Raw genomic sequence first — 20,090 nt, forward strand, 5'->3', positions numbered from 1 at the left:
CCATATATTTTGGAAAATTGTATTGGGTAGCAAAATTAATTAGTATATTTATAATTTTAGTAACAGTTTTTTAGGTGTTTGAACATATAAAAAAATATGCTTTTCTTTTTTAATATCTAGATTTTACCCCTTTAGTCCTGCTCTACAAATTTTGTTTGTTTCTTTTTTTTTTTTTGACCATTTTCATTTCTTTTTTTTTCCGATTTAGGAGATTTCTTTGATTTGTTTCAAGGGTAATTTGTTTTAATGGTAAATTGCTGAAAATTTTTGAAAGTATAAAAAAATATCATTGTTTATTAGTTGTAGATAGCGATAGACTGTGATAGACATCTATCACTGGATGATATATTGCGATAGACATCTATCAGACATTCATAAATTTATATCCTGGTCTATATGTGATAGGTAGTAATATTATACTATATTTAGTTTAATACTATATTTAGTTTACCCAGTTTCCTAATTTTGAAACCACCTATTGTTTTAGTCTAAAAGTTTTTTTTTTTTTTTTTTCAAGTTGGCTTGATTTTATTTGATTTAGATTATATTTTAGAGTTTTAAATTTTATTTTAATGGTATATCAAAAGAATAAAAATGAAAATAGTATTACAAGAGAGATATCCTCATTTTGTGTGTCTCCATATTTTTTAGTGCTTTTTGGTCTTTTTTTATTTATATTTTGGGTTAAGCCTAACTCCTTTTTGTTCTACAATGTTAATTTACAAAACTTAAAAATTGTTGGTAAGACTCAATTTTAGTAATCTTCTTTGTTATTGTTGCAACTATCCCATATATTTTCTACCATTTTAAGCTAAACTATTTTACTATAAATCTTGGTATATTTTTCACGCAAATACACAAAACAAAAACAAAAGCTTCCAAATCATATAATACTCACCCACTAGAGACTGGATATGGAGAAATCCTCAACAAAGTTTGATGTCTTGCTCCTAATGTTCTTAATTTCCATAGGTATATAAATCGATTTTAATTAATTATAGCCAATATTTTCTCTCTTTTCATAATAGTTATCTAATTGTATGACAATTAACAATTAAAATATTTTAGAAACATTGTCCGTATTAGATGCCAGAAATGTTGTAAACATTCCATGCAAAAGTTGCATTGATTGTTCTGATCCATGGGACTGTGATTGCAAGCTTAATCTATGTTTTTGTCACCCAGAATTCGAAAAGAAATTTCTTGACAATGCCTTTCCTAAATATTTGGGAGAAGAAAAGAGGACTCCTTAAAGACTTTATGGAAGGATAACCCATTCTGTAACGTCCGGATCCTTACACATTATGATCCGACCGCTACGACATGCATACTTGGACTTTTCTATCATGAGATGAGTTTTGGTGAAAATTTCAAACAACAAATCTAAATTTTATTAATTAGATAGAAAAACTATATAAAAAGTTTATTTATCAAAACATCAGGATCCATAAAACATCAGTGTGGTGGTACAAAATGCATGTGCTTATAATAGTGAGTTTGATGGTTGGCCTTTGAGCGACGTCTGGTTCTGCCACCTACGTTGTGTCCTTACCTACAAAGTCTATAAAAATATAGGATGAGTATATAATATACCCAGTAAGTAGTTCTCACGTAGAGTAGTGACCAAATGCACAATCACAAGCAACATGTCATGAAAACATATTGTTGGGACTGAAAACGTATAATAACATGTGGTCGTTGGTTATGCTTCCAACATAAATCTCTTCGCCCTGATAGGAAGATGAGGACCTAAGCAAAAACTAACCCATCTGATGATTAGCGGGTCATGCAGTCAGTAGGGCCAGAGTCGCATCTAACTTCAACCATTAGCATAAACGTAATATTGGACTAGAAGGGTGCAACCATACATACCCTCCTAGTCCCTAGCGTAAACATAACGTAAGATTAGGCCTGGAGGGGTGCAACCATACATGCTCTACTAGCCCTAGAAGCATAAATTTCTTCGCCATGATAGGAAAATGAGGACCTAAAAAGAAACTAATTCATCTGATGATTAGCAGGTCATGCAGTCAGTAGGGCCAGAGTCGCATCCAACATCAACCATTAACATAAACGTAAGATTAGACTGGAAGCATAACTTACACCTAATTAAAACTTGATTTTAACATAATCGTGAACAAGCATAATGCATGGGGTCCCTTGTAGAGAAAAGTGTTCTAAACATGTAATGCAATATAACAATTAACATAATTATGCAACATAATAAAGGTACACTACCATAAAACATTTAAAGAGAGGGTGAGATAAACTACTTACTGTGATCTAGTTATTCCTTATTATTCTTTATGATTTGATCAGTAGAGCTTTCCCTTTTTTAACTAGAAGGAAATTTGGGCAGCACCTTACCCGAGCTTTTCTCTTTTAGCCTCATAGAACTTCCTCACTCACACTTACTCTTTCACACGATTCTTTGTTACTAAGATTTGTTTGAGAATGGGTTAAATCTTCGGCAAAGGGTCCTATTTATAGTAGTTTTCAGCTCTTCTCAGTGTGACAAATCATCCTACAGATGGCTTCTTTAAAATTACTTAGGGTTTAAGGATTCCTCTCAATAAGACACCTAATCTTGGCTAACGTTTGCCCTTACGTCATCATTCTTTGTTTGTATTCAATTTTAGGGTTTTTCCACGTATAATCTATAAGATTGTGGCCAAATTCAACGCATAATCCATGCTTCTGTCCAAATCTCGCTCTTTCTGTTCTTAGAATCTTACTCTCTCTAGCTTTCTCGCTGGTCTGCTCTCGTGACTCTCGCTCCCGCTCTCGCTCTCGCTAGTTTTCCAGTGTGGGTTGCCTTCACTGCTTGTGGATTCCACTTACCCTTTTTAACTCTTTCAAATTTAAGAGTATATGAACAATTAATTCACCTCAAATTCTTCCAATGAGAAGTGTCCAAACAAAAAGTTATCTACTACTCGTTGTCTCCTGAATTAGCTAGCGTACAACTTCCAATAAATCCTCCCTGATTCTGCTCCCTTATTCATTATTTTTGGATAATGAATAAATTTCCTATTTTTTTCCCATTCTAAATTTCCACACCTTTAAATAAAATTTCGTCCTGCTTAATATTTGACATTTAATTTCCTGTATGCGTACAAATCTGGGTTGCTACATTCTTCCCCCCTTAAGAACTTTCGTCCTCAAAAGTTTATTGGTTCTTAAACAGATAAGAGTATTTGACTTTCATCTCTTTTTCTCGTTCCCATGTAACTTCTTCTACTTACTGATTTCTCCAGAGAACCTTCACTAAACTTATTTCCCGATTACGAAGTGACTTCTTTTCTCTTGCTAGGATGGAAACTGGAGCCTCTTCATATTCCAAGTTTTTACTTATTTGTAGAGGTTCATAATTTACTACATGTGATGGGTCAGACACGTATTTTCGAAGCATCGATACATGAAAGACATTATGTATTGTAGAAAGGGTAGGTGGTAATGCTAATCGATAAGCTACTTGGCCAATACGTTCTAATATTTCAAAGGGTCCAATAAAGCAGGGGCTAAGTTTGCCTTTTCGTCTGAAACGCATAATGCCTTTCATTGGTGCTACCTTTAGAAATACGTGATCTCCTACTTTGAATTCTAGCTCTTTTCGATGGTTATCAGCATAATTCTTCTGTCTGCTTTGAACTGTTCGCATTCTTTCCCGAATTAGCTTAATTGGCTCTGATGTTTGCTGCACCAATTTAGGTTCTAGTAGTGTTTACTCCCCTACTTCATCCCAGTGTACAGGGAATCTGCATTTCTTTCCGTATAAGGCATCGAAGGGAGCCATACCATCCCCTGATAACTATTATTATAAGCAAATTTTCGCCTGATAACTATTATTATAAGCAAATTCTAATCACATGTTTCAGTAAAATCCAAAGCACATGCCCTCAACATGTCTTCTAGGATTTGATTAACTTGTTCTGTTTGGCCATCAGTTTGTGGGTGGAAGGCTGTGCTGAAATTTAGCTATGTGCCCATTGCTTTCTGCAAACTTTTCCAGAACTTGGAGACGAAACGAGGGTCTCGATCTGAAACAATTGATACTGGGATTCTATGTAACCGGATGACCTCTTTTAAGTACATTTGAGCTAGTGCTTCCGTAGTGTGAGTAGTCTTGCATGGTAGGAAATGGGCCGATTTGGTGAGTCGATCTACAATCACCCAAATCATGTTGTGGCCTTTAACAGTTTTCAGGAGTCCTGAGATGAAGTCCATAAAAATATGCTCCCATTTCCATTCTAGAACATTTAGAGGCTGGAAGAGTTCTTGTGGTCGTTGTCGTAGAGCTTTCACCTATTGAAAAACCAAACATTTACTTACATAGTCAGCTATATCCTTTTTCATGTTACACCACTAGTAATGTGCTTTCAAGTCTCGATACATTTTGGTACTTCCAGAATGTATTGAAAAGCATGATTCATGAGCTTCCATCAGTAGTTCTTTCTTGATTTCTTCATCATCTGGTACACATAGACGCCCATGGTAGAGAAGTGCAGGGTCTGGGGCTATAGAGAATTGATTGGTTTCTCTATTTTATGACTGCAGTTGTTTGTTTATGTATTTATCTATTTGTTATGCATCAATTATCTTTTGCCTTAATGCAGGTCTTACAATTAACTGTGCTATTCGAGTTATGAAGGTGTCTGGTATTAGTGAGATCTCAGCTCTTTCCAGGTCATCCATTATGTGTTTGGAGATGGTACTTAGAGTTGCTGTATGAGCTGACTTTCTACTTAAGAGCATCAGCAACAATGTTAGCTATTCCTGGATGATAGAGGATCTCACAGTCATAGTCTTTGACTAATTCTAACCATCTTCATTGCCTCATATTTAACTCTTTCTAGGTAAAGAAGTACTTTAGGCTTTTATTATCTGTATAAATTTGGATCTTTTCCCCATATAAGTAATGTCTCCATATCTTTAAGGCAAAGACTACGGCAGCTAACTCCAAGTCATGAACGGGATAATTTTGTTCATAAGGTTTTAGTTGTCTTAAAGCATATGTTATTACCTTTCCGTGTTTCATCAATACACAACCAAGCCTCTTCTTCGATGCGTCACTGTACACAATTAAACCCCCTGATCCATCAGGTATAGTGAGAATAGGGGTTGTGGTCAACCTTTCTTATAGTTCCTAGAAGCTTTGCTCACATGCTTGGTTCCAGACAAAAGGATTATTCTTCTTGGTGAGGTTAGTTAAGGGTAATGCTATACTTGAGAAATTCTTCACAAATCGTCTATAATATCCTGCTAATCCAAGGAAGCTGTGCACTTCGCTGACTGTTGTTAGGCAAGGCCACTTGCTAATTGTTTCAGTCTTAGTAGACTGAGATTCCTTCTTGCTTTACAATATGCCCTAGGTAGGCAACTTGTCGCGTCCAAAAGTCACACTTGGAGAATTTGGCATACAACTTTTTATTCCTTATATGGAAAAGATGTTTTTCATGTTCTACCTCTGTCTCGGAATAGACAAAATATCATCTATAAATACGATCACGAAGTTATCAAGATAGTCTTAAATATTATATTCATCAAGTCCATGAAGGCTGCTGGGGCATTTGTTAATCCAAAGGGCATCACAACGAACTCATAATGCCCATATCTTGTTCGAAAAGTAGTCTTGGGTATATCAGACTCCTTGATTCGTAGTTGATGATAACCAGATCGTAAGTCTATTTTGGAGAATACTGAGGCTCCTTGTAATTGGTCAAATAGGTCATCAATGTGTGGAAGTGGGTACTTATTCTTTATTGTCAACTTATTCAACTCCCGATAATCTATACATAAACGCATGGATCCATCCTTTTTCTTTACAAAAAAGACAGGTGCTCTCCATGGAGACAAGCTAGGGCGTATAAATCCCTTATCTAACAATTCTTGTAATTGTATTTTAAGTTCTTTTAATTTCGCAAGTGCCATTCTAGCTTTAGATATTGGTTCAGCTCCGGGAATTAGATTTATACAAAATTCTATTTCTCGACTAGGTGGTAAACCTGGTAACTCTTCTAGGAATACATCTTCAAATTCCCTTATTACAGGAATGGCCTTAATTTTATCCTTTTGGTCTCGTAAATCCACTACACTTGCTAAATATGCCCAAGCCCCATGGTTGAGCAAATGTTTAGTTTTTAAGGCTGAAATTATTCTTGGGGCTGATGGTGTTAATAGAACTCTTAAACTTAAATTTGGTTCCTATTGGAATGGTGAATATGACCTCTTTATTATGGTAATCTATGCTTCCATAGTTTGCTGCTAACTAGTCCATACCTAGTATTATGTCAAAATCACATATGTCTAGGATGATAAGGGTCACCCCTAGTTTATGTCCTGACACTGACAATTCACAGTTTTCTACTACTGATTGGGCAAACATAGATACTCCGGCAGGAGTAGCTACGGATAGAATGTAGCCTAAAGGCTGTGATGTTAATTGCGCATGTTGTGCAAATATTGTAGAGATGAATGAATGACTAGAGCCCAAATCAAATAAAGTGAAGGCATAATACCTGAGGTGGGTAATGTACATGTAACAACTGCATCTTGATCCTCTACCTCTTGACGTGTAATAGCAAACACCCGTCCTTTCTGTTGTTGGGTAACCTTGTTACTAATAGGCTGGGTGGTCTGGACCGTTGATACTTGGTTGATGAGCTTTGGGCCTTTGTATAGTGACCTATCTAGCCGCACACACTCCTAAGTTCCAAAGACATTGCCCCTGATGGTGTTTTCCACAGTTTTTGCACTTAGGATATGTAAATGTTTGACTCTTCTGTTGTTACTGTACGCCCATGCTTTGGGAAATTTTTGCTTGCCATTATGAGCATTGGAAGCCCTGTTGGGCGAAATTCCTCTTTTGATTTGGCATGAATCCTTATTCAGAAGTTGAGGTTTTAGTAGCAAGATCTACTTCCATGAGTAAGGCCAACTTAAGGGCAAGGGCATATTCTTTGTGTCGGAACGCAGTAACAATGCCTCGAATGCCTTCTTTTAATCCCTAAATAAACCTTTCCACCTTCTTCTCTTCTGTGTCCACTAGTCGAGGGACAAAGTAGGACAAGCGATCAAATTTTCGTTCATACTCTGCCACCGACATGTTCTCTTGATGAAGATTAAGAAATTCCACTTCCTTTTGACATCTCACTGTCAAAGGGAAATACTTATTGTAAAAAGCCTGATTGAATTGCTGTCATGAGACTGTACCTTTGATTGTTCTTTGTGTGGATTCCCACCAGAACTTTGCATCGCCTCTTAACATGAAGGTGGCACAATTTACTTTCTGTTCTTCTGGGATGTTCATATGGTGGAAAATAATTCTATTTCTATCCAATTCAATGTTATATTTGGATGCACGGATGATTCATCGAATATTGAAGAATGGAATGTCCTGTATTCTCAAATCATTTTTTTAACTCATACCTATGTTTACTAAATTACTTGTTCAAAAATTCCACTTACCAGCGTATTTGGCATGGCTATGGGCATCACTTAACAGGCCGAACCATCAAATACCATGACTCTTCTAATGCAATAGAGCTTACATGGCCCAAACACTCTGATACCAAACTGTAACCACCGGATCCTTACACATTATGATCCGACCGCTACGACATGCATACTTAGACTTTTCTATCATGAGATGAGTTTTGGTGAAAATTTCAAAGAACAAATCTAAATTTTATTAATTAGATAGAAAAACCATATAAAAAGTTTATTTATCAAAACATCAGGATCCATAAAACATTAGCGTGGTGGTACAAAATGCATGTGCCTATAATAGTGAGTTTGATGGTTGGCCATTTGAGCGACGTCCAGTTCTGCCACCTACGTTGTGTCCTTACCTACAAAGACTATAAAAATATAGAATGAGTATATAATATACCCAGTAAGTAGTTCTCACGTAGAGTAGTGACTAAATACACAATCACAAGCAACATGTCATGAAAACATATTGTTGGGACCGAAAACGTATAATAACATGTGGTCGTCGGTTAGCTTCCAACATAAATCTCTTCGCCCTGATAGGAAGATGAGGACCTAAGCAAAAACTAACCCATCTGATGATTAGCGGGTCATGCAGTCAGTAGGGCCAGAGTCACATTCAACATCATTCCTTAGCATAAACGTAATATTGGACTAGAGGGGTGCAATCATACATACCCTGCTAGTCCCTAGCGTAAACATAACGTAAGATTAGGCCTGGAGAGGTGCAACCATACATACCCTGCCAGCCCTGGAAGCATAAATTTCTCCGCCCTGATAGGAAGATGAGGACTTAAGCGAAAACTAACCCATCTGATGATTAGCGGGTCATGCAGTCAGTAGGGCCAGAGTCGCATCTAACATCAACCATTAACATAAACGTAAGATTAGACTGGAAGCATAACTTACACCTAATTGAAACTTGATTTTAACGTAATCGTGAACAAACATAATGCATGGGGTCCCTTGTAAAGAAACATGTTCTAAACATGTAATGCAATATAACAATTAACATAATCATGCAACATAATAAAGGTACACTACCATAGAACATTTAAAGAGAGGGTGAGATAAACTACTTACTGTGATCTAGTTATTCCTTAATACTTTATGATTTGATCAGTAGAGCTTTCCCATTTTAAACTAGAAGGAAATTTGGCTAGAAATTTGGGCAGTACCTTACCTGAGCTTTTCTCTTTTAGCCTCATAGAACTTCCTCACTCACACTTACTCTTTCACACGATTCTTTGTTACTGCGATCTGTTTGAGAATGAGTTAAATCTTCGGCAAAGGGTCCTATTTATAGTAGTTTTCAGCTCTTCTCAATGCGAAAAATCATCCTACAGGTGGCTTCTTTAAAATTACTTAGGGTTTAAGGATTCTTCTCAATAAGACACCTAATCTTGGCTAACGTTTGCCCTTACGTCATCATTCTTTGTTTGTATTCAATTTTAGGATTTTTCCATGTATAATCTATAAAATTGTGGCCAAATTAAACGCATAATTCATGCTTCTGTCCAAATCTTGCTCTTTTTGTTCTCAGAATCTCGCTCTTTCTTGCTTTCTCGCTGGTTTGCTCTCGTGACTCTCTCTCTCGCTGGTCTCGCTCTCGCTCTTGCTAGTCTCGCTCTCGCTCTCTCTCTCGCTCCCGCTACTGCTCCTGCTACTGCTCCCGCTTTCGCTCCTACTCCCACTCCCGCTCCCGCTCTCGCTCTCACTAGTTTTCACGCATGGGTTACCTTCACTGCTTGTGGATTCCACTTACCCTTTTTAATTCTTTCAAATTTAAGAGTATATGGGCAATTAACTCACCTCTAATTCTTCCAATGAGCAGTGTCCAAACAAAAAGTTATCTACTGTCCGTTGTCTCCTGAATTAGCTAGTGTACAACTTCCAATTAATCCTCCCTGATTCTGCTCCCTTATTCATTATTTTTGGATAATGAATAAATTTCCTATTTTTTTCCCATTCTCCTATTTTTTTCCCATTCTAAATTTCCACCCCTTTAAATAAAATTTTGTCCTGCTTAATATTTGACATTCAATTTCCTTTATGCATACAAATCTGGGTTGTTACATATTCCCTATTCCCCGCCCCTATTTGGATCCACATACATACATCCATGTGCTCATAAATTAGAAGAAATATATTTTTCTATAATACACATAAATAATACATGACTTTATTTTACTATTAGAGCACTTTATTTTAAGGCTTATGTTGTTTACAAAAATTATAGCACTTCAATTCATTACCACTATTATATTCCAAAGGTGGTGTATTATTATTAGTTTTAAACGTTCTCAGAATTTTCAAATGTCTTCATTTCGATCTCCGATGGATGATGTTGTATAGAGCAGGGCCGCATAGAAATTAATGTTTACCACGTGGTAAGATATAGCCAATTGATTGATCAAAATATTTGTTCTATCACTAAAAAAATGAAAAATAAAAATATTAACTATTGGAGCTTGATGAATTCATTAACTATTGAATAACTTATTCCAAACTCATATTTGCAAGAAAAAAAATTGATGCAAAATTTTCATAAATTTATCAATTTCAATAAAACTAAACTTCGTGGAAAAATAAGTTTAACTAGTGCACAAATTAAATAATTAATACCTTTGTTGAAATTCGTATATTTTGCAAGAGAAAAAACTCTAATATCATTTTTGTTTAAAACTTTTCAGTTTTGTATGCATTTGATTTATAGTTTACATAATCCATGAAGCAACCTTTTTTTTTATACCATTCCTAAAGCTTTTAAAGTTAAAATGGCCATTTTTTTTTAAGTTTTAAGTTATAATTACAAAACTCTTTTAAATTGGAAGACTGACTATTTCAAAGCGATACCTAGATAACTTGTCTTTAATCCTAAGCTAACTCTGAACTCTTGTTTATTCGGGATTATCCTTAGATTTGCATAGGTGATGGTTGACTCAACTACGCCGGCTAAATAAACCTCCATTTTAGGGATAATACCGGGTAGATAGCTGGGGACATAAGGTGCAAGATGGAATTCATTCCTACCCATTTTCAGGGATAGTAGAGAGGTTGTTACTTTAAGTGCTAACTCCGGATCTTGGAAAAGGGGCCCCACACTCTCATTGGTTCGAGAGGGACTCGGTTTGTTGATCGTATCACAAATCAATTTTTTATTAGAGGATCAGTGGGACTTAAGGAACAAGAGGTAATCTCAAGGGTAAAATAGACATTTGACCCAGTTGTTATTATGAACAACATTTCTTCAAATTTATGAGCACATGGATGTTCATTAGAGGATCAGTGGCTGCAAAGAAATTAACATTTATTATGCCATAAAATATAGGCAATTGATTGATTAAAATATTTGTTCTATCACTAAAAAAATGAAAAGTAAAAATATTATGATCAAATTTTGCACAAGTTGGAGCTTGATTAATTCATTAACTATTGAATATTTTATTCCAAACTCTTACTTGCAAGAAAAAAAATTGACATAAAATTTTCATAAATTTATCTATTTCAATAAAACTAAACTTAGTGGAAAATAAGTTTAACTTGTGCACAAATTAACGAATTAGTACCTTTGTTGAAATTCATATATTTTGCAAGAGAAAAAACTCTAATGTCATTTTTGTTTGAAAGTTTTCAATTTTGTATGCATTTGATTTGTAGTTTACTTAATCCATGAAACAACCTTTTTTTTTTTTTTTTTACCATGTTTTTCACAAGTTCAACCCATTATTTGTAAAGTTCCTAAAGCGACAATTCAGTCCCTCTAGGTTTTCAAAATAGCTCCAAGTGGTCATTGACTTAATTTGACCGTTAGTTTGACGAATGTAAAAACGATGTAGCATATTGAGGTGACTACTTTTAGAAGAGTTGGAAAATTTTACTAATATTATATTTTATTTTTTAATATCACAAGTCTTTTTTCTTTTCTCTTTCCCCTCTTCTCTCCCTACGTCTTCTTCTTACTCTTCCGTGTCATGAGACCATTGTTTGTTGCTAAAGTTTAGAAAATTAAAGATTCAAATTGGACATTTTAAAGTACATGGACGGAAATGGAACAAACTTTAAAGTAGAACTATAATGGTAATTAACCTAATATTTTTTACTACAATAAAGGATGAGGGATTCAAACCAATGTCATCTTACTTACTAACATATTTCATTTGATAAACTAAATATCACCAAAATGGAAACTTGATTTGAAAAAATGGAAACTTTTTTTTCACCATGTTTTTTGCATGTTCTAACCATTATTTGTAAAGTTTCTAAAGAGGCAGATCAATCGGTGTAGGTTTTCAAAATTGTTCTAAGTGGTCATTGACTTTGTTTGACCGTTAGTTTGACGAATTTAAAAACGATGTGGCATGTTGAGGTGACTATTTTTTGATGAGTTGGAAAACTTTACTAATATTATATTTTATTTTTTAATCTCTCAAGCCTTTTTTCCTATCTCCTTCCCCCTCTTCTCTCTCTAAATCTTCTTCTTAGTCTTTTGTGTCATGAGACCATTGTTTTTTGCTAAAGCTTATAAAATCTAAAGATTCAAATTGGACATTTAAAAGTACATGAATAGAAATGAAACAAACTTTAAAGTAGAACTAGGATGATAATTAACCTAAGTTTTTTTAGTACAATAAAAATGTATTTTTCTATAACATACATAAATGATATATGACTTTATTTCACTATTAGAGCACTTTATTTCCATGCTTATGTTGTTTACAAAAAATTATAGCACTTCAATTCATTACCACTATTATCTTCCAAATGTGGTGTATTATTATTAGTTTTTAACATTGTCAGATTTTTCGAGTGTGTTTATTTTGATTTCCAATGGAAGATGTTGAATAGAGAGAGGCCGCGCATAAATTAAGGTTTACTATGCGATAAGATATAGCCAATTAATTGATTAAAATATTTGTTCTATCACTAAAACCATGAAAAATAAAAATATTATGATAAATTTTGCACAAGTTGGAGCTTGATTAATTCATTAACTTTTGAATAATTTATTCCAAGATCATATTTGCAAGAAAAAAATTGATTTAAAATTTTCGTAAATTTATCTATTTCAATAAAACTAAACATCCTGGAAAAATAAGTTTAACTGGTGCACAAATTAACTAATTAATACCTTTATTGAAATTCATATATTTTGCAAGAGAAAAAACTCTAAAAATGGTAGATAAGACTCAATTTTAGTAATTTCTTTTTTTATTGGTGCAACTATCCCATATATTTTCTACCAGTTAAAGCTAAATTATTTTACTATAAATCATATAATACTCACCCACTAGAAACTTGATATGGAGAAGTCCTCGAAAAAGTTTGCTCTCTTGCTCCTAATGTTCTTAATTGCCATAGGTATATAAATCAAATTTAATTAATTAGAGCCAATATTTTATCTCTTTTCTCTTGCTCCTAATGTTCAGTATGGCTTATGGTGGGCCTAAAACGCCAATTTTTTGGCCTAGTTATGCCCAAATATGGGCTTAAGGTGGGCCTAAAACGCCAATTTGGCCTAAGCCCAGTTATTTGGTCCTACAGACCAGGCTCAAGTCCAATTAAGTAGGCCCAAGGCCAGACCCAAGTACATGAAGCCCATTAAGGAGCTCTATCAATAGAGAAGCTACCCTCATTAAAAAGAATCAGCATTTTCTACATTCGGAGACCCCAGAGAGAATTCATCAACAAGCGAAGATCCTTGAAGACACAAAGACTCTTCTAAGACTTCTACTTCAAGAACGTTCGGTGCTTTTCTTCTTCAAGTAAAGCACATTCATCCAATCGAGAGAGAATCAAAGGATCAAGTACTAGAGATCAAACCACATCGCATCAAATAACCTTTAACATCAACACCAACTCAAGTTCAATTCCACGAAACACGTTTCTCTAAAATCCTCGTGTGAACAGACTCCTTAAAGACTTTATGGAAGGTTAACCCATTCCCTATTCCTCGCCCCGATTTGGATCCACATACATACATCCATGTGCTCATAAATTAGAAGAAATGTATTTTTTATAATACACATAAATAATACATGACTTTATTTTACTATTAGAGCACTTTATTTCCAAACATGTTGTTTACAAAAATTATAGCACTTCAATTCATTACCAATATTATCTTCCAAAGGTGGTGTTTTATTATTAGTTTTTAACATCATCAGATTTTTCAAATGTCTTTATTTTGATTTCCGATGGAAGATGTTGTATAGAGAGGGGCCGCATAGAAATTAACGCTTACTATGGGGTAAGATATAGCCAATTGATTGATCAAAATATTTGTTCTATCACCAAAAAAATGAAAAATGAAAATATTATGATCAAATTCTGCACAAGTTGGAGATTGATTAATTCATTAACTATTGAATAACTCATTCCAAACTCATATTTGCAAGAAAAAAATTGATGTAAAATTTTAATAAAATTATTTATTTCAATAAAATTAAACTTCATGGAAAAATAATTTTAACTGGTACACAAATTAACTAATTAATACCTTTTTTGACATTCATATATTTTGCAAGAGAAAAAACTCTAATGTCATTTTTGTTTAAAAGTTTTTCAATTTTGTATGCATTTGATTAATAGTTTACTTAATCCATGAAACAACCTTTTTTTTTTTTTACCATGTTTTTCGCAAGTTACAACCATTATTTGTAAAGTTTCTAAAGCGAAAATTGGGTTCCTCTAGATTTTCAAAATAGTTATAAGTGGTCCTTGACTCGTAAAAATGGCGTGGCATGTTGAGGTCACTACTTTTAGATGAGTTGGAAAACTTTACTAATATTATATTTTATTTTTTAATATCACAAGTCTTTTTTTCCTTTCTCCTTCCCCTCTTCTCTCCTTACATCTCCTTCTTACTCTTCCATATCATTAGACCAGTATTTGTTGCTAAGATTCAAATTGGACATTTGAAAGGAAACATAACAAACTTTAATGTAGAACTAGAATCATAATTAATCTAAGTTTTATTAGTACAATAAAAGATGGAGGATTCGAACCAAGGACATCTTAGTTACTAACATATTTTATTTGATAAGCTCAATATCGCGAAAGTGGTAACTTGGTTTGATCGCCAAAGAGAATTGTGGAATCTAAAAGGCAACATGTAGAAAACCATGTATACATAATATGAAAAAGAAAAATATATAAAATTTCAAATTAGGAACCTACCTAAACAAAATATTTAACTTCAATCATTACGTTTTTATTTTCTATAAACACTAAAATATCAATAAAGAAGATAAAATTTTAGGAAAAACTTTCATAACATATTTATACGTATATAGCATTTCTCCATAATGCATATACATTAAATTTACTATTATATTCGATCAATAACGAAATTCATCTTTTAATGTATGATATATTTTTTAAAATTGTATGGGGTAGCAAAATTAATTAGTATATTTATAATTTTAGTAAAAGTTTTTTAGGTTTTCAAACATATAAAAAAAATGATTTTCTATTTTAAAATCTAGATTTGACCCCTTTAGTCCTGCTCTTCAAATTTTGTTTGTTACATTTTTTTTATTTTGACCATTTTGATCTTTTTCTTCTGAGTTGGGAGATTTTCTTGATTTGTTACCAGGGTAATTCGTTTTAAATGGTAAATTGCTGTTAAAAAAATTCAAGTATAAAAAAATGTATCATTGTTCTATTAGTGGTAGATAGCGATAGACTGTGATAGACATCTATCAGGGGACTATATTTCGCGATAGATATTTATCAGACACTCATAAATTTCTATCGCGGTCTAAATGTGATAGGTAGTGATATTTTAGTATATTTGTAAATTGTTTAGCCAGTTTTCTAATTTTGAAAATACCCCTTGTTTTAATCTATTTTTTTCAAGTTGGTGCGATTTTCTTTGTTTTAGGTTATATTTTCTAGTTTTAAATTTGATTTTAATGGTATATAAAAAGAATAAAAATGAAAAATAGTATTACAAGAGAGATATCCTCATTTTATGTGTCCCCATATTTTTTAGTTCTTTTTGGACTTTTTTTTATTTATATTTTTGGGTTAAGCCCAACTGGTTGTGCGATGTTAATTTGCAAAACTTAAAAACGGTAGCTCAAACTAAATTTTAGTAATTTCCTTCGTTATTGTTGCAACTATCCCATATATTTTCTACCATTTTAAGCTAAACTATTTTACTATAAATCTTGGTATATTTTTCATGCAAATAAACACAAACAAATACAAAAGCTTCCCCATTCCCCGCCCTTGTTTGGATCCACATACATACATCTATGTGCTCATAAATTAGAAGAAATGTATTTTTCTGTAATACACATAAATAATACATGACTTTATTTCACTATTAGAGCACTTTATTTCAAACTTATGTTGTTTACAAAAATTATAGCACTTCAATTCATTACCACTATTATCTTGAAAAGGTGGTGTATTATTATTAGTTTTTAAAATTATTAGATCTTTTAAATGTGTTCGTTTTGATTTACAATGGAAGATTTTGTATAGAGAGAGGCCGCATAGAAATTAACGTTGATTATGCGATAAGATTTAGCCAATTGATTGATTAAAATATTTGTTTTATCACTAAAAAAATGAAAAATAAAAATATTATGATCAAATTTTGCACAAGTCGAGGCTTTATTAATTCAATAACTATTGAATAACTTATTCCAAACTCATATTTGCAAGAAAAAAAATTGATGTAAAATTTTCATAAATTTATCTATTTCAATAAAACTAAACTTCGTGGAAAAATAAGTTTAACTTGTGCACAAATTAACTAATTAATACCTTTGGTTAAATTCATATATTTTGCAAGAGAAAAAACTCTAATGTCATTTTTGTTTAAAAGTTTTCAATTTTGTCGGCATTTGATTTATAGTTTACTTAATCCATGAAACAAACTTTTTTTTTTTTCTTTTTACCATTCCTAAAGCTTTTAAAGTTAAAATGGCCAGTTTTTTTTTTCCACCATGTTTTTTCCAAGTTCCAACCATTATTTGTAGAGTTTCTAAAGAGACAGTTCAATCCCTTTAGGTTTTCAAAATAGTTCTAAGTGATCATTGACTTAGTTTGACCGTTAGTTTGACGAATGTAAAAACGACGTGGCATGGTTAGGTGACTATTTTTAGATGAGTTGGAAAACCTTACTAGAATTATATTTTTGTAACAACCTAGATTTGTACGCATACACTACAGGAAATTAAATATTGAAATTTAATGGATGATAAATATAAATATCCTAACCTTAATTTAGGAAGCAGAAAAACAATTAAATAATAATAATAATAATAATAATAACAATATTAATAAATAAATAAATAAAAATAAAAGAAAATTGGAAAGAATGAAGGTGGAGAGAGCGAGACTCTAATTGAATGATAAATAAATAAGTAAATAAGTAAATAAAAGAAAATTGGAGAGAGAGAGAAAGATGGAGAGAGCGAGATTAAAGAGAAAATTGGAGAAAGCGAGAGTGGAGAGAACGAGATTCCTAGAGAAAGCGAGAGTGGAGAGAACGAGATTCCTGGAGAGAACGAGATTTAAAGAGAAAATGGAGAAAGCGAGAGTAGAGAGAGCGAGATTGAAGGAAAATTGGAGAGAGCGAGAATTGCAGCGAGAAAACTGGAGAGAGGGAGATACTAAGAAGAGAGTTGCACGATCGAAGAGAGAATTGAAGAGTGAGAAACCCCAGCGAGCGAGGCTAGCGAGATTGAGGCTGGCGAGAGTAGAGAGAACGAGATCCCTGGAGAGAGCGAGATTGAAGGAAAAATCGGAGAGAGCGAGAATTGTAGCGAGAAAGCTGGAGAGAGTGAGATTCCTAGCGAGAAAGCTGGAGAAAGCGAGATTTAGAGGGAGCGAGATTCTAAGAGCAGAGTGAGCGAGATTTGGACAGAAGCGCGAATTATGCGTTGAATTTGGCCACGATATTATAGATTATACATAGAAAAACCCTAAAATTATGCGTTGAATTTGGCCACGATATTATATATCTGACCGCTACGACATGCATACTTAGACTTTTCTATCATGAGATGAGTTCTGACGAAAATTTCAAAGAACATATCTAAATTTTATTAATTAGATAGAAAAACTATATAAAAAGTTTATTTATAAAAACACCAGGATCCATAAAATATTAGCGTGGTGGTACAAAATGCATATGTCTATGATAGTGAGTTTGATGGTTGGCCATTTGAGCGACGTCCAATTATGCCATCTATGCTGTGTCCTTACTTACAGAGTCTGTAAAAATATAGGATGAGTATATAATATACCCAGTAAGTAGTTCTCACGTAGGGTAGTGACCAAATGCACAATCACAAGCAACATGTCATGAAAACATATGGTTGGGACCGAAAACGTATAATAACATATGGTGGTCGGTTATACTTCCAACATAAATCTCTCCGCCCTGATAGGAAGATGAGGACCTAAGCAAAAACTAACCCATCTGATGATTAGCGGGTCATGCAGTCAGTAGGGCCAGAGTCGCATCCAACATCAACCATTAACATAAACGTAAGATTAGACTGGAAGCATAACTTACACCTAATTAAAACTTGATTTTAACGTAATTGTGAACAAACATAATGCATGGGGTCCCTTGTAGAGAAACGTGTTCTAAACATGTAATGCAATATAACAATTAACATAATCATGCAACATAATAAAGGTACACTACCATAGAACATTTAAAGAGAGGGTGAGATAAACTACTCACTGTGATATAGTCATTCCTTATTATTCTTTATGATTTGATCAGTAGAGCTTTCCCTTTTTTAACTAGAAGGAAATTTGGGCAGCACCTTACCCGAGCTTTTCTCTTTTAGCCTCACAGAACTTCCTCACTCACACTTACTCTTTCACGTGATTCTTTGTTACTGAGATTTGTTTGAGAACGGGTTAAATCTTCGGCAAAGGGACCTATTTATAGTAGTTTTCAGCTCTTCTCGGTGTGACAAATCATTCTATAGGTGGCTTCTTTAAAATTACTTAGGGTTTAAGGATTCCTCTCAATAAGACACCTAATCTTGGCTAACGTTTGCCCTTACGTCATCATTCTTTGTTTGTATTCAATTTTAGGGGTTTTCGATGGTTATCAGCATAATTCTTCTTTCTGCTTTGAGCTGTTCGCATTCTTTCCCGAATTAGCTTAATTGACTCTGATGGTTGCTGCACCAATTCAGGTCCTAGTAGTGTTCGCTCCCCGATTTCATCCTAGTGTATAGGGGATCTACATTTCTTTCCATACAAGGCTTTGAAGGGAGCCATACCAATTGTCGCCTGATAACTATTATTATAAGCAAATTCTATAAGGTGTATTTGCGAATCCCATACTCCAGTAAAAATCCACAGCACATGCCCTCAACATGTCTTCTAGGATTTGATTAACTCGTTCTGTTTGGCCATCAATTTGTGGGTGGAAAGTTGTGCTGAAATTTAGCTGTGTGCCCATTGCTTTCTGTAAACTTTTCCAGAGCTTGGAGACCAAACGAGGGTCTCAATCTGAAACAATTGATACTGGGATTCCATGTAACTGGATGACCTCTTTTAAGTACATTTGAGCTAGTTCTTCCGTAGTGTGAGTAGTTTTGCATGGTAGGAAGTGGGCCGATTTGGTGAGTTGATCTATAATCACCCAAATCATGTCGTGGCCTTTAACAGTTCTCGAGAGTCCTGAGATGAAGTCCATATATATATATGCTCCCATTTCCATTCTGGAATACATAAAGGCTGAAGGAGTCCTTGTGGTTGTTGCCGTAGAGCTTTCACCTGTTGACAAACCAAACATTTACTTACATAGTCAGCTATATCCTTTTTCATGTTACACCACTAGTAATGTGCTTTCAAGTCTCGATACATTTTGGTACTCCCAGGATGTATTGAAAAGCATGATTCACGTGCTTCCTTCAATAGTTCTTTCTTGATTTCTTCATCATCTGGTACACATAGACGCTGACGGTAGAGGAGTGCAGAGTCTGGGGCTGTAGAGAATTGATTGGTTTCTCCATTTTCTGACTGCAGTCGTTTGTTTATGTGTTATCTATTTGTTATGCATCAATTATCCTTTGCCTTAATGGAGGCCATACAATTAACTGTGCTATTCGAGTTGTGAAGGTGTCTGGTATTAGTGAGATCTCAGCTCTTTCCAGGTCATCCATTATGTGTTTGGAAATGGTACTTAAAGTTGCTGTATGAGCTGACTTTCTACTTAAGAGCATCAGCAACAATGTTAGCTTTTCCTGGATGATAGAGGATCTCACAATCATAGTCTTTGACTAATTCTAACCATCTTCGTTGCCTCATATTTATCTCTTTCTGGGTAAAGAAGTACTTAAGGCCTTTATGATCTGTTTAAATTTGGATCTTTTCCCCATATAAGTAATGTCTCCATATCTTTAAAGCAAAGACTACGGCAGATAACTCCAAGTCATGAACTGGATAATTTTGTTCATAAGGTTTTAGTTGTCTTGAAGCATATGCTATTACCTTTTCATGTTGCATCAACCAAGCCCCTTCTTCGATGTGTCACTGTACACAGTTAAACCCCCTGATCCGTCAGGTATGGTGAGAATAGGGGTTGTGGTCAAGTTTTCTTTTAGTTCCTG

General features: G+C 34.0%; 1 pseudogene; it reads right to left on the reverse strand.

Moving 5' to 3' along the window:
* Nucleotides 1-3,169: 3,169 nt before the first annotated feature.
* LOC150029984 (uncharacterized) overlaps nt 3,170-20,090 on the reverse strand; it is a 32,023-nt pseudogene continuing 15,102 nt past the window's right edge.

Source organism: Benincasa hispida, unplaced genomic scaffold (genome assembly GCF_027475165.1).
Source record: "Benincasa hispida cultivar pf3 unplaced genomic scaffold, pf3_genome.v1.1 HicScf723, whole genome shotgun sequence".
NCBI classification, from domain to species: domain Eukaryota; kingdom Viridiplantae; phylum Streptophyta; class Magnoliopsida; order Cucurbitales; family Cucurbitaceae; genus Benincasa; species Benincasa hispida.